The 10,706-nt window shown below is 48.8% G+C and overlaps 1 pseudogene; it reads left to right on the plus strand.

The window, feature by feature from the left end:
* The first annotated feature begins 301 nt into the window (after positions 1-301).
* Positions 302-2,418, plus strand: LOC148093021 (17S U2 SnRNP complex component HTATSF1 pseudogene; annotated as a pseudogene).
* Positions 2,419-10,706: the final 8,288 nt, after the last annotated feature.

The following is a 10,706-nucleotide window of genomic DNA, read 5'->3' on the forward strand; positions in this document are numbered from 1 at the left end:
AAACAATGTGGGGTTGATGACCGTGAGTGAGGAGTGGAAACCATGTTCTGGTTGTGTGACTTCCCCCAACACTTGTCAGCTCTCACAGTAAAATCCCGAAGCAAACAAATCGCTGGGCTCGTGTGGGGCTGAAGTTTTGCCAGATAGGTGCAAAGTATGAGGATAGAGAGGGGCCAGGAGTTTGGGACACTGCCAAGAGAGTTGCTGAAATAAAGGGCCGCGCAGTTGAAGCTGGATAAGGAGGGGCTACCGGGTTGGACGAGGGGAGGCGGCGGTGATGTGCAGGCCCCAGGCGACGGCAATGTTTGTGAGAGGAGCAGACAGGCCCATGGTGGACGGTTAGGAGAGGGGGCTGAGGCAGGCTGCCTGAATGAGGGGTCCTCGGGGAGGGGCCGCTTCAGATGACAAGGTGACAGAGACAATGGGTGGCTGGTTTGGGGTGGAAAGGTCCAGGGGATGAAGTCACCAAGTTGGTGAGAGGTCAGGTGGGGAATGGGTCCTGCGCGCAGACAATGAGATGGGAAGAGACAGACAGTCTGCCTGGTGCCCGGTCCCCTGAGTGAGGGGAGGGGGCCGGCGGCAGACAGGACCAAGGGGAAGGACAAGGGCGACTCAACCCAGGGGCTGAGCCTCAGAGGCGGAGCTCATTTTCAACTAGAAAGTGGGAGTGGGGGGAGCCCGGGGCAGCCGTCTGGAGAGGGAAGCGCCCTCACCTATAAGAAAATAAACAGCTCGCACTTCAGAAGCCTGCAGAGGAGGCCGTGTCCTCAAGGGAGACTTCAGTTTCGGCTGAAGCCGGGAAGCGGAGCGAGGCTCCAAGGAGAAGTTCAGGACGGGAGGGTGGCCATTTACTAGAGGACCAGAGGGTAGCTCAGGAGGGGCGCGCGGAGGCTGGGCGACAGCCAGAAAGTGCAGGGCGCCTGGAGAGGACGAGGACAGCGCGAGCGACGCCTGCGGGAGGGAGGCAGCCCTCGAAAGCGGTGGCTGGGCTCAGGCCCGGCAGCTGTGTGTAGCCGTGGCCCGGGCTCTGGGCCTCGGGGTTCTCTTCTCTAAAACAGAATAAAAGCCCCTGCCTCACAGGGCTGCTCTGCTGATTCAGTGACTCCGAGTGTGAAACGTTGAAACAGAACCTGGGCAGTCGCCGCAGACGGGCCTGGCCGTGGCTCCTGCCTCTCTGCTTGCCTGGCCCTGGCCCTGTGCCAGGTGGGAAACAACGCGGCAGCCGCTTGGATGGGGATGTCCAGTTTGAGGAGCAGTTGCAAATGCAAGAGTTATAGGGAAACACCAAGGACACAAAGAAGGTCCCCAGGGAAAGTGGATTCTTTCAGGCAGCAGCCGGCTGACGCCCCCTACAAGTGGGATTTGGGCGAGAAGCTTGGTTCCCCAAGACCACGGAAGGTTTCGTGGCCACACGTAGACCGTTCCGGCTGCTCTAATGATGCTGGGTCTGGCTCTACTGCAAACGCACAAGACGTCCATGCTAGAAACGCAGAGAAAACCCCAAACCCGCTGATTCCCCCAAAGAGGGGAGATAACAGAAAGGCGGAATCAAGGTGGTTTCATGTTGAAAAAGATAGAAATACAAATGTGTTAAATGTGTTATATGTCCGATTTGCCCCCAGACATTACAGTGGATGAATTTATACACCTTTTATTCAAATCTTGCATTATCTTGAGAGATCCTCAGAAGAATTTAAGTCAAGCTTTACAAAGAAATCTTAAAGGAGATGGGCTTTGCTGTTCTTTGAAGAGGGAGTCTGTGGATCTTGCACTAACATTTTTAGATAAAACTGAAATTAGAAGCTACAAATTACGGGTCAAGGTGGCAAAGTCTGAGCTGAAGGAGAAATAGATGCCTCAAAAAAGAAGTGCAAAGGCTACAAGAAGTTGTCTCTGCACCAAAAACAGTTGGACTGGAGGCCCAAGAGGAGAGCTGGGCCGCTGGAACGCACCAGATTGGTTACCAGCCAAAATATGCCCCATCCTGTGGGTGCTGAGATAAAACTTTATCTTTATTGTTGAGCACATCAGAGAGACCTTTCAGTGGGGTGTCCCAAGTCTGCACAAATTAGGAAGCTCTTTCTCTGGGAGGCGCGCAGCTGGGGTCTTTGAGGAATACAGAGGAAGCTGTGTTTTGTAGCCTAATCCTCTCCTGAAGGTGGCTGGGTGGCCAGCAAATCACTGCTCAAGCACAGGATGGGATTATAGGTTATCAGGTTGAGGAGGCCTCAAGAGAAATGGAGGAAAGGCTGGGAGGATAAGAGGCTTTCCTCAGTTTCCCCCAAGGCCAACAGAGGCTTTCAGCATCCAAATTCCGTCTGTGCTTCAGAAAGAGCAAGACAAGACTGCCCTTCCACTCCTGACCTGAAGCCTGGTGTCTTCCCTCAACCCTCCGTTCGGGCCTCTCTTCCCAAGTGACAGACACTCCTCAGATGCTGAGCCCAAAAGACATCTCTGCATTCATTTACACTAACTCAGGCAGTGAATGGGAGTGTGGGGTGCGGGGAAGGGCTCATCTGTAGAAATGTCACAACCACACATTTTTTAATAAAATTTATCTTTATTGCTGAAAGAATGACAGATGTCCCATTTTTCCCCCCATTGGCCCCTTCTATCCTCCTGCCCCCTACCCAGGCCTTCACCACACTATTGTCTGTGTCCTTGGGTTATGCATATATGCATATAAATTCTTATGTTAATCTCTCCCCACCCTCTGACCCACCCCCACCTTCCCTCTGAGATTCACCTGTCTGTTCCATGCTCCTATGTCACTGGATCTATTTTGTTCATCAGTTTATTTTGTTCTTTAGATTCCACATGAGTGAGATCATGTGATACTTGTCTTTCTTTGCCTGGCTTATTTCATTTAACATAATATTCTCCAGGTCCTTCCATACTGTCCCAAAGGGTATGAGATCCTTTTTCTTTTCAGCTGCGTAGTATTCCTTAATGTAAATGTCCCACAGCTTTTTTATCCACTTATCTACTGATAGGCACTTGGGCTGTTATCTGATCTTAGCTATTGTAAATTGTGGTTTTATGAACATAGGGGTGCATAAGTTCTTTCTGATTAGTGTTTCAGGATTCTTAGGGTACATTCCTAGAAGTGGGATCACTGGGTCAAATGGCAGTTCCATTTTTAATTTTTTGAGGAACCTCCATAGTGTTTTCCACAGTGGCTGCCCCAGTCTGCATTCCTCCCAGCAGTGCACCAGGCTCCCCTTTCCCCACACCCTCCCAGCACGTGTCATTTGTTGATGGAGCCATTCTGACAGGTGTGAGGTGATACCTCATTGTGGTTTTAATTTGCATCTCTGATGATTAGTGACGTTGAGCATTTTTTCATATGTCTCTTGGCATCTGTATGTCCTCTTTGGAGAAGTGTCTATTTAGGTCCTTAGCCCATTTTTTAATTGGATGATTTGTCTTCCTCTTGTTGAGTTGTATCAGTTCTTTGTACACTTTGGGAATTAGCCCTTTTTCAGATGTATCCTTGGCAAATATGTTCTCCATACCATGGGATTCTTTTGTATTTTGGGGATGGTTTCTTTGGCTGTGCATAAGCTTTTTAGCTTGATGTTGTCCCATTTGTTTCTTTTTTCCTTTGTTTTTCTCTTGCCCTAGGAGATGTATCAGTGAAAATTCTGCTACATGAAATATCTGTGACTTTACTGCCTATGTTTTTTTCCAGGATTTTTATGGTTTCACAACTTACATTTAAGTCTTTTGTCCATTTTGAATTTATTTTTGTGTATGGTGAAAGTTGGTGGTCTTTTGTCCATTTTGAATTTATTTTTGTGTATGGTGAAAGTTGGTGGTCTAGTTTCATTTTTTTGCATGTATCTGTCCAATTTTCCCAGCACCATTTATTGAAGAAATTGTCTTTATTCCATTGTATGTTCTTGCCTCCTTTGTCAAATATTAATTGACCATAATGGTGTGGGCCAATTTCTGGGGTCTCTGTTCTGTTCCATTGATCTATATGTCTGTTGTTGTACCAATACCAGGCTGTTTTGATTACAGTGACTTTGTAATATAGTTTGATATCTGGTAAAGTGATCCCTCCAACTCTCTTCTTCTTTCTCAAGATTGCTGCGGCTATTCGGGGTCTTTTTAGGTTCCATATAAATTTTTGGAATATTTGTTCTAGTTCTGTGAAATATGCTGTTGGTATTTTAATAGGAATTGCATTGAATCTATAGATTGCTTTGGGTAGTATGGACATTTTAATGTTAATTCTTCCAATCCATGAGCATGGTATATTCTACCGATTGTTTATATCTTCCTCTATTTCTTTTTTCAGTGTCCTGTAGTTTTCTGAGTACAGGTCTTTTAGATCTTTGGTTAGGTTTATTCCTAGGTATCTTATTTTTTTAGTTGCGATGGTAAATGGTATTTTTTTTTCAGTTTCTCTTTCTAAGAGTTCATTATTGGTGCATAAAAATGCTGTTGATTTGCTGATGTTAATTTTGTATCCTCCTACCTTGCCAAATTCATTTATCAAATCTAGTAGTACTTTGGTGGAATCTTTAGGGTTTTCTATGTACAATATCATGTCATCTGCAAATAATGACAGTTTTACTTCCTCCTTTCCAATTTGGATGCCTTTAATTTTTTTCTTCTTGTCTGATGGCTGTGGCAAGGACTCCCAGTACTATGTTGAATAAGAGTGGTGAAAGCAGACAACCCTGTCTTGTTTCCGTTTTTAATGGAAATGGTTTTAGTTTTTGCCCATTGACTATGATGTTGGCTGTAGGTTGTCATATATGGCCTTTATTATGTTGAGGTATGATCCCTCTATTCCCACTTTGCTGAGAGTTTTTATCAGAAATGGGTGCTGGATTTTGTCGAATGCTCTTTCTGCGTCTATTGATATGATCATATGATTTTTGTTCTTCATTTTGTTTATGTGATGTATCATATTTATTGATTTGTGGATGTTATACCAGCCTTGCATCCCTGGAATAATTCCACTTGGTCATGATGTATGATCCTTGTAATGTATTGCTGGATACAATTTGCTAATATTTTGTTGAGGATTTTAGCATTTATGTTTATCAGGGATATTGGTCTGTAATTCTTTCATTGTAGTTTCTTTATCTGACAACCTCACATTTTGCAGTTGGGAATGTAGGACCCGGGACCCTTGGAATCACTGCCCTAGCTGGTTGCTAGCACATCTTTGCCCAGTCATTCAATCAAATTTTAGTCTGGGCACTGTGAGGAAGGGATTCTGCAGATATAAGTAAAGTCTCAAATCAGTTTACCTTGAGTTAATCAAAGGGGAAGCTTTGTGGGGTGGGTCTGACTCAATCACATCCAGGTTTTTTACTAGTGGCTGGAAATGAGGAAACATCTCCATACTCTGGGACTTTCTTTCTCACTACAGTCTTAAAGCTCAGACCAGCTGTCAGTTCTCTGCAAGCCCAGGGTTAAGCCTTGTGGCTGCAGAGAAAACTCAGGAATAAAAATGGAGACAGTGGCAATTCCAAATAAAACTATTAGAAGTCTTCTGAAAGTAAAGGAGGAAAAAGAAGCGTGGACCAGAGAAGCTTTAGGCCAGTTAATTAAATCATGGAGTGAGCAGGAAATCCAGAGTTCTCTTGAGGAAGGGGATGAGCTGGAGATGAGGAACAGGACCCCCGTGCTGCGACAGCAGAGTAAATGCCCAGGGCCCCAAGCCCCAGGGTGTGAGGAAGAGCAGGTGGTGATGCCGGCAGATGCTGTTTGTTGCACTTTTCAGGACTATTAATGTGGTCAACCAGAGGTCATATAGAAACCCCTTGCCTTGTCCTTATAGGGAAGCCCTACTCAGGATCCTGGGATATAAAAGGGAGGGCATGCCTGGCTGGCGTGGCTCAGCGGTAGAGCATCGACCTAGGATAGGAGATCGCAGTTTGATTCCCGGTCAGGGCACATGCCCGGGTTGTAGGCTCGATCCTCAGTGGGGAGCGTGCAGGAGGCAGCGGATCAATGACTCTCATTATTGACGTTCCCATCTCTCTCTCCCTCTCCCTTCCTCTCTCTACTAGCCCCAGGCCTGGCCTATCCATGCTCCCTTCAAGGAGCTGCTGTCCCTCCCTCTCCTACATGTGATCCATACTGAGGATCCTCAGAAAAGTGGATAGGAGCCTGGACCCCCAGTGGTCCATCCTCTCTGTAGCTGTGTCCTGGGTTTCTCTTACCAGAGACCCCCCACCCCACAGCTGTGTGGACCTCCTATGACTCTGATCCAGATTCTGAACTTAAAGATAACTTGAACTGTGATCCCAATTCCATTCAAGAGACAATAGGATATCACAATTTCATTTACTCATGGCTCCTTCCCTCCCCCAAACCCAAGGTAATATATAGCCAAAAACATATGTTAAAATATACAAAACAATTTGACAAAATTAAATAAAAATAATTTTAAAATCCACATTCATAGTGGAAGACTTTGACATACCTTTTTCAACAACCGATAGAAAGAAAAACACAAGGAAAGATCACTAAGGACACAGAACATCTGAGAAACACAATTAAGAACTTGGCCTATGACAAATATAGAACATTTCCCCCAACAGCAAAATAACCCACATTTAAAAAATATATATATCCTTATTGATTTCAGAGAGAGGACAGGAAGGGGGAGAGAGATAGAAACATCAATGATGAGAGAGTCATTGATCAAGCCCACAACCCGGGCATGTGCCCTGACTGGGAGTCGAACCCCGATCTCCTGGATCCTAGGTCGACGCTCAACCACTGAGCCACACCTGGCTGGGCAACCCACATTTTTTTGTATATCAAATTTTATTTACCAAAATTACCGCATGCCATGTTGCAGAGCAAGCTTCAAAAAAATGCCAAAGGATTCAAAGCATTCAGTATATGTTCTTGGAAAGGTGTAAATTAACAACAAAGTGATAAGAGAGTATTAAACTGCTTAGATATCAAGCAATATATTTCTAAATAATCCTTAGATTAAGGAAAATACAGTAGAAATTAGAAAATCTTTTGAACTGAGTAATGATAGAGCTAGGACATATAAAAACTTGTTAGATACAGCTAACCAGTGTTTAGAGGGAAATTTATATCATTAAATCCTTATGTTAGAAACCGGTGATTTGAGAGTCATCCCAAGATGCTAGAAGAAAGCATATCAAACTCAAACACAACGAATGGGAGAAATAAAAGAGATGATACCAATAAAATAGAAAAAGAAATGTTCAATGAAAAAGTTCAACAAAGTGAAAAAAAGGCAGTTCCTGGAACGCAGTAAGCAGTCAGTATGTGGCGGTTACGTTATTGTCACTCAAGCAAGGTGGGCACTCCCTGGGGCAGCTGGCCCAGCAGCTCTGCCAGGCCCCCCCCCCCCCAGTGGAGTGGGGTGAGGACTGGCGTGGGGGGTTGAGGGGGGGAAAGGGGAGTCTCTAAAGGCTGTGTGTGTGTTGTGTGTAGACTGGGCATGGCTACACTCCCGTGTGGAGTGCATAACAAGCCGGGGGGTGGGAGAAATATTTTGTAATTAACATTATTTAGAATTGCTGATACGTGGTAACAATGAAAAGTCAGTTTTCGTGTTAATATAAAATTCCCTACAGACAGCACACCCTCAGATGGCCTGCCTCAGGGCCCCTCCCCCGCCCTGCCCTTGGCAAGCTGCGGCCTGAGTGCCCCTGTGAGTACAGTCCCACTTCTCCCCCAGCTTGGGGCCCCAGGCAACTGGGGGTTGTTTTGAACCTAGTAGCATAGTTTTGTGCAGCAATGTTTAGTACAAGAAAGGTGTTTCCTAAATATATGAAGGAATGAATAATAATGGAGGCAAGAAATTACAGGCAGAAATTACATAAGTGGGCATTTAGTTCAAACATGAAGAAAACCCTCCCATTTACCATGGTTGTAAGAAAATACAAAGCAGGAAACTACCATTTCATCAGAGATCTAGGCATTCTTAACCTTTTACACTTTGGACCCCTCTGGCAGTCTCAGAATATTTTTTCAACTGCATAAAATAAAAAATACAGGATTCTAAAAGAAAGCAATTATATTGAAGTACAGTTATCAAAATACATAAATAAGAAACAAACATGCAATAAGATCTAGAGGTGGGTCTAACCGCAACCATAACTACAAAGTAATGGTGAGCACTTATGACATCTTGAGATTTCTGTAAGTGAAAGGTGACATAAAGTCTGTGATTCCTGTTGGTGACAGTCACAGGTACTGCTAACGCTGCTTTGTTGCCTACATTTATCATTGGAGTGAAAATGAAATGCACCTTTCCTCTTCTTCATTCGCAGATCCTTGGGGTCCTGAGTAAGAGGCCTGCAGGAGGGCCAGCAAGGTGTCCAAATGGAAAGGGAGCCAGGTCAGTAACATGTTGCTTCCTGCCCATGAGCCTTTTTTTTTCTTTAAATCCTCACCCAAGGATATTTTTTCCATTGCTTTTCAGAGAGAGTGGAAGGAAGAGAGAGGGAGAGAGACATCAATGTGAGACACAGCGATTGGTTGGCTCCCTCACGCGGCCCCAGGGGCTGCCTTTGGATCGAATCCAACCTGGGACTCTTCGGTCCTGTGGGCTGACGCTCTAACCACTGAGCCAAACCAGCCAGGGCCCATGACCCTTCCGACCCTTGGCCCCTGCTACCTGGATCCTGAAAGTGTCCTGGCTTCTGTCCTTTCCCAAATCTTGCCTGTTCAGCTTTTCCTTCCATCCTGTCAACATCCTTCCAATAACTATTCTTACTTCTGGGGGTTAATTTGTTAGTCTCTACAGCCAGCTGCTTCTTCAGCTCCATGACTCCCAGCCTGGAGTCACCGCACAAAGGGTGAATGTGGCACAGGAGGCCCAAGCCATCCATTGGCTGTGTGGCCTGGGGCTCGCTGCCACCTGTGAAAAGGGAAGAACAGCTCCTTACGGGGCAGGGTGTGAAGCCAGTGAGATGAAATATCTGCTCTGAGGTCGGGGGCCACAGAACACAGAGAAGGGGATCAATAAATGTCTTGGCTTAATGCACACTGTCTCTGAAAGCACTAAACTCTAAAATGCAACATCAATTGCTGCATCCAGGATTCCCAGGCTCGGGGCTGATCTCTACTCCTCCCCTCCAAGTTTCCTCTTGGTCCTGTCCTGCCTTCTCCTTCTTGCCTTGAATCTTTGCCCTAAATCTATGTTGGAACCCAGGCAATTTGCCTGCTTTCCTGAAATCAGAAAAGCCACCCTGATTGAGTGGAGGGAGGGTGGGTCCGTGTGGATAGGATGGGAAGAAAGAAGGATGTCCCTAATTTCTGTCCTCCGAGTACGCAGCCACATTCAGTGGCTCTGAAACCTGCTGAGAGGGGTGCCCTCCGAGCCTGCAGAAGCAGAGCTGTCGGGCGCCGAGTAAATGTTCCCAGAAAGCCCAGTTAAGAAATAACTCGGGGCAGAGTCGTGGACAAAGAGGGAAATGACTTTCCTTTAAAGGACCGAGATCCCTGAACAGCGGGGGGCGGCTGTTGCACCCATGGGGGCTCCGCCGAGCCCTCCTCTGTGGGCCAGGCGGGCACCGAGACCGCGCCGGCAGGCCCCGCCCCAGAGCCGGCAGGGCGGGTGGGCCTGGCCCCGCGGGTGCTAGGGAGCGGCCCCCAGATTCCCTGGCCTGTGAGGACGTGTGTCTGTATGAGCAGAAGGAAACAAGTGGGGGAGCAAGCTGAGGGGCAGCGACGTTCGCCAGAAGTTGCAGGTTCCAGCCTGGGGATCGCAGGGTGCCACCTAGGCCGCGGGGTGCCACCTAGGCCGCAGGGTGTCATCTAGGCCGCGGGGTGCCACCTAGGCCGCGGGGTGTCATCTAGGCCGCGGGGTGCCACCTAGGCCGCGGGGTGTCATCTAGGCCGCGGGGTGCCACCTAGGCCGCGGGGTGCCACCTAGGCCGCGGGGTCCCACCTAGGCCGCGGGGTGCCACCTAGGCCGCGGGGTCCCACCTAGGCCGCGGGGTGCCACCTAGGCCGCGGGGTGTCATCTAGGCCGCGGGGTGCCACCTAGGCCGCGGGGTGTCATCTAGGCCGCGGGGTGTCATCTAGGCCGCGGGGTCCCACCTAGGCCGCGGGCTGAGGTTCTGCCCGAGGCGAGTCCCTCCCCTGCGCCCCGCGGGACGGGCGGGCGCGGGCCAGCCTGGGGGAAGGCGCCCGGGCGACAGCGCCGTCCCCTGGTGGACGCTGCCCCCTGCACGCCCGCAGAGGCGTCGCCGCTCCCTTTCGCGCTGGTCGGTCTCCTTTCATCCCCCGGAGGTCAGAGTTCGGCCGGATCCCCACGGGACTGCAATGTCCCCGAAAACTGTGCTGCAGCATAACGTGAATGCCCCAGCGAGGCCTGCAAAACGCCTCGCTTATCCGTCAAGTCTGGATATTTGGGTCCGGGATGGACAGAGGGAAGGTCAGGAACTGCGAAGATCCGAGGCGCCTGCCCGCACCCGCCTTGCCCCCGGGCACTCGCTGACCTCCGGCCAGGGCTGGGCGGGCAGAGACCCTTCCTCGGCGAGCTCGCTCTGTCGAAGCAGCTGCGCGCCGCCCGAGCCCCAACCCCTGGGCCCCTGTGCTCCTCGGCTGAGGCTGGGGTCAGGTCAAATGTGAGGCCATCTGGACTCCCCAAGGTTGAAACCTGGAAGTGGGGCACGGGTGTGGGGGCAGGGACCGGGAAGCGGGAAGGAGGTGGAGGGACAGAGGGCTGCAGGGGCCGACCTGGA

Source organism: Miniopterus natalensis, chromosome 5 (genome assembly GCF_054644295.1).
Source record: "Miniopterus natalensis isolate mMinNat1 chromosome 5, mMinNat1.hap1, whole genome shotgun sequence".
NCBI classification, from domain to species: domain Eukaryota; kingdom Metazoa; phylum Chordata; class Mammalia; order Chiroptera; family Miniopteridae; genus Miniopterus; species Miniopterus natalensis.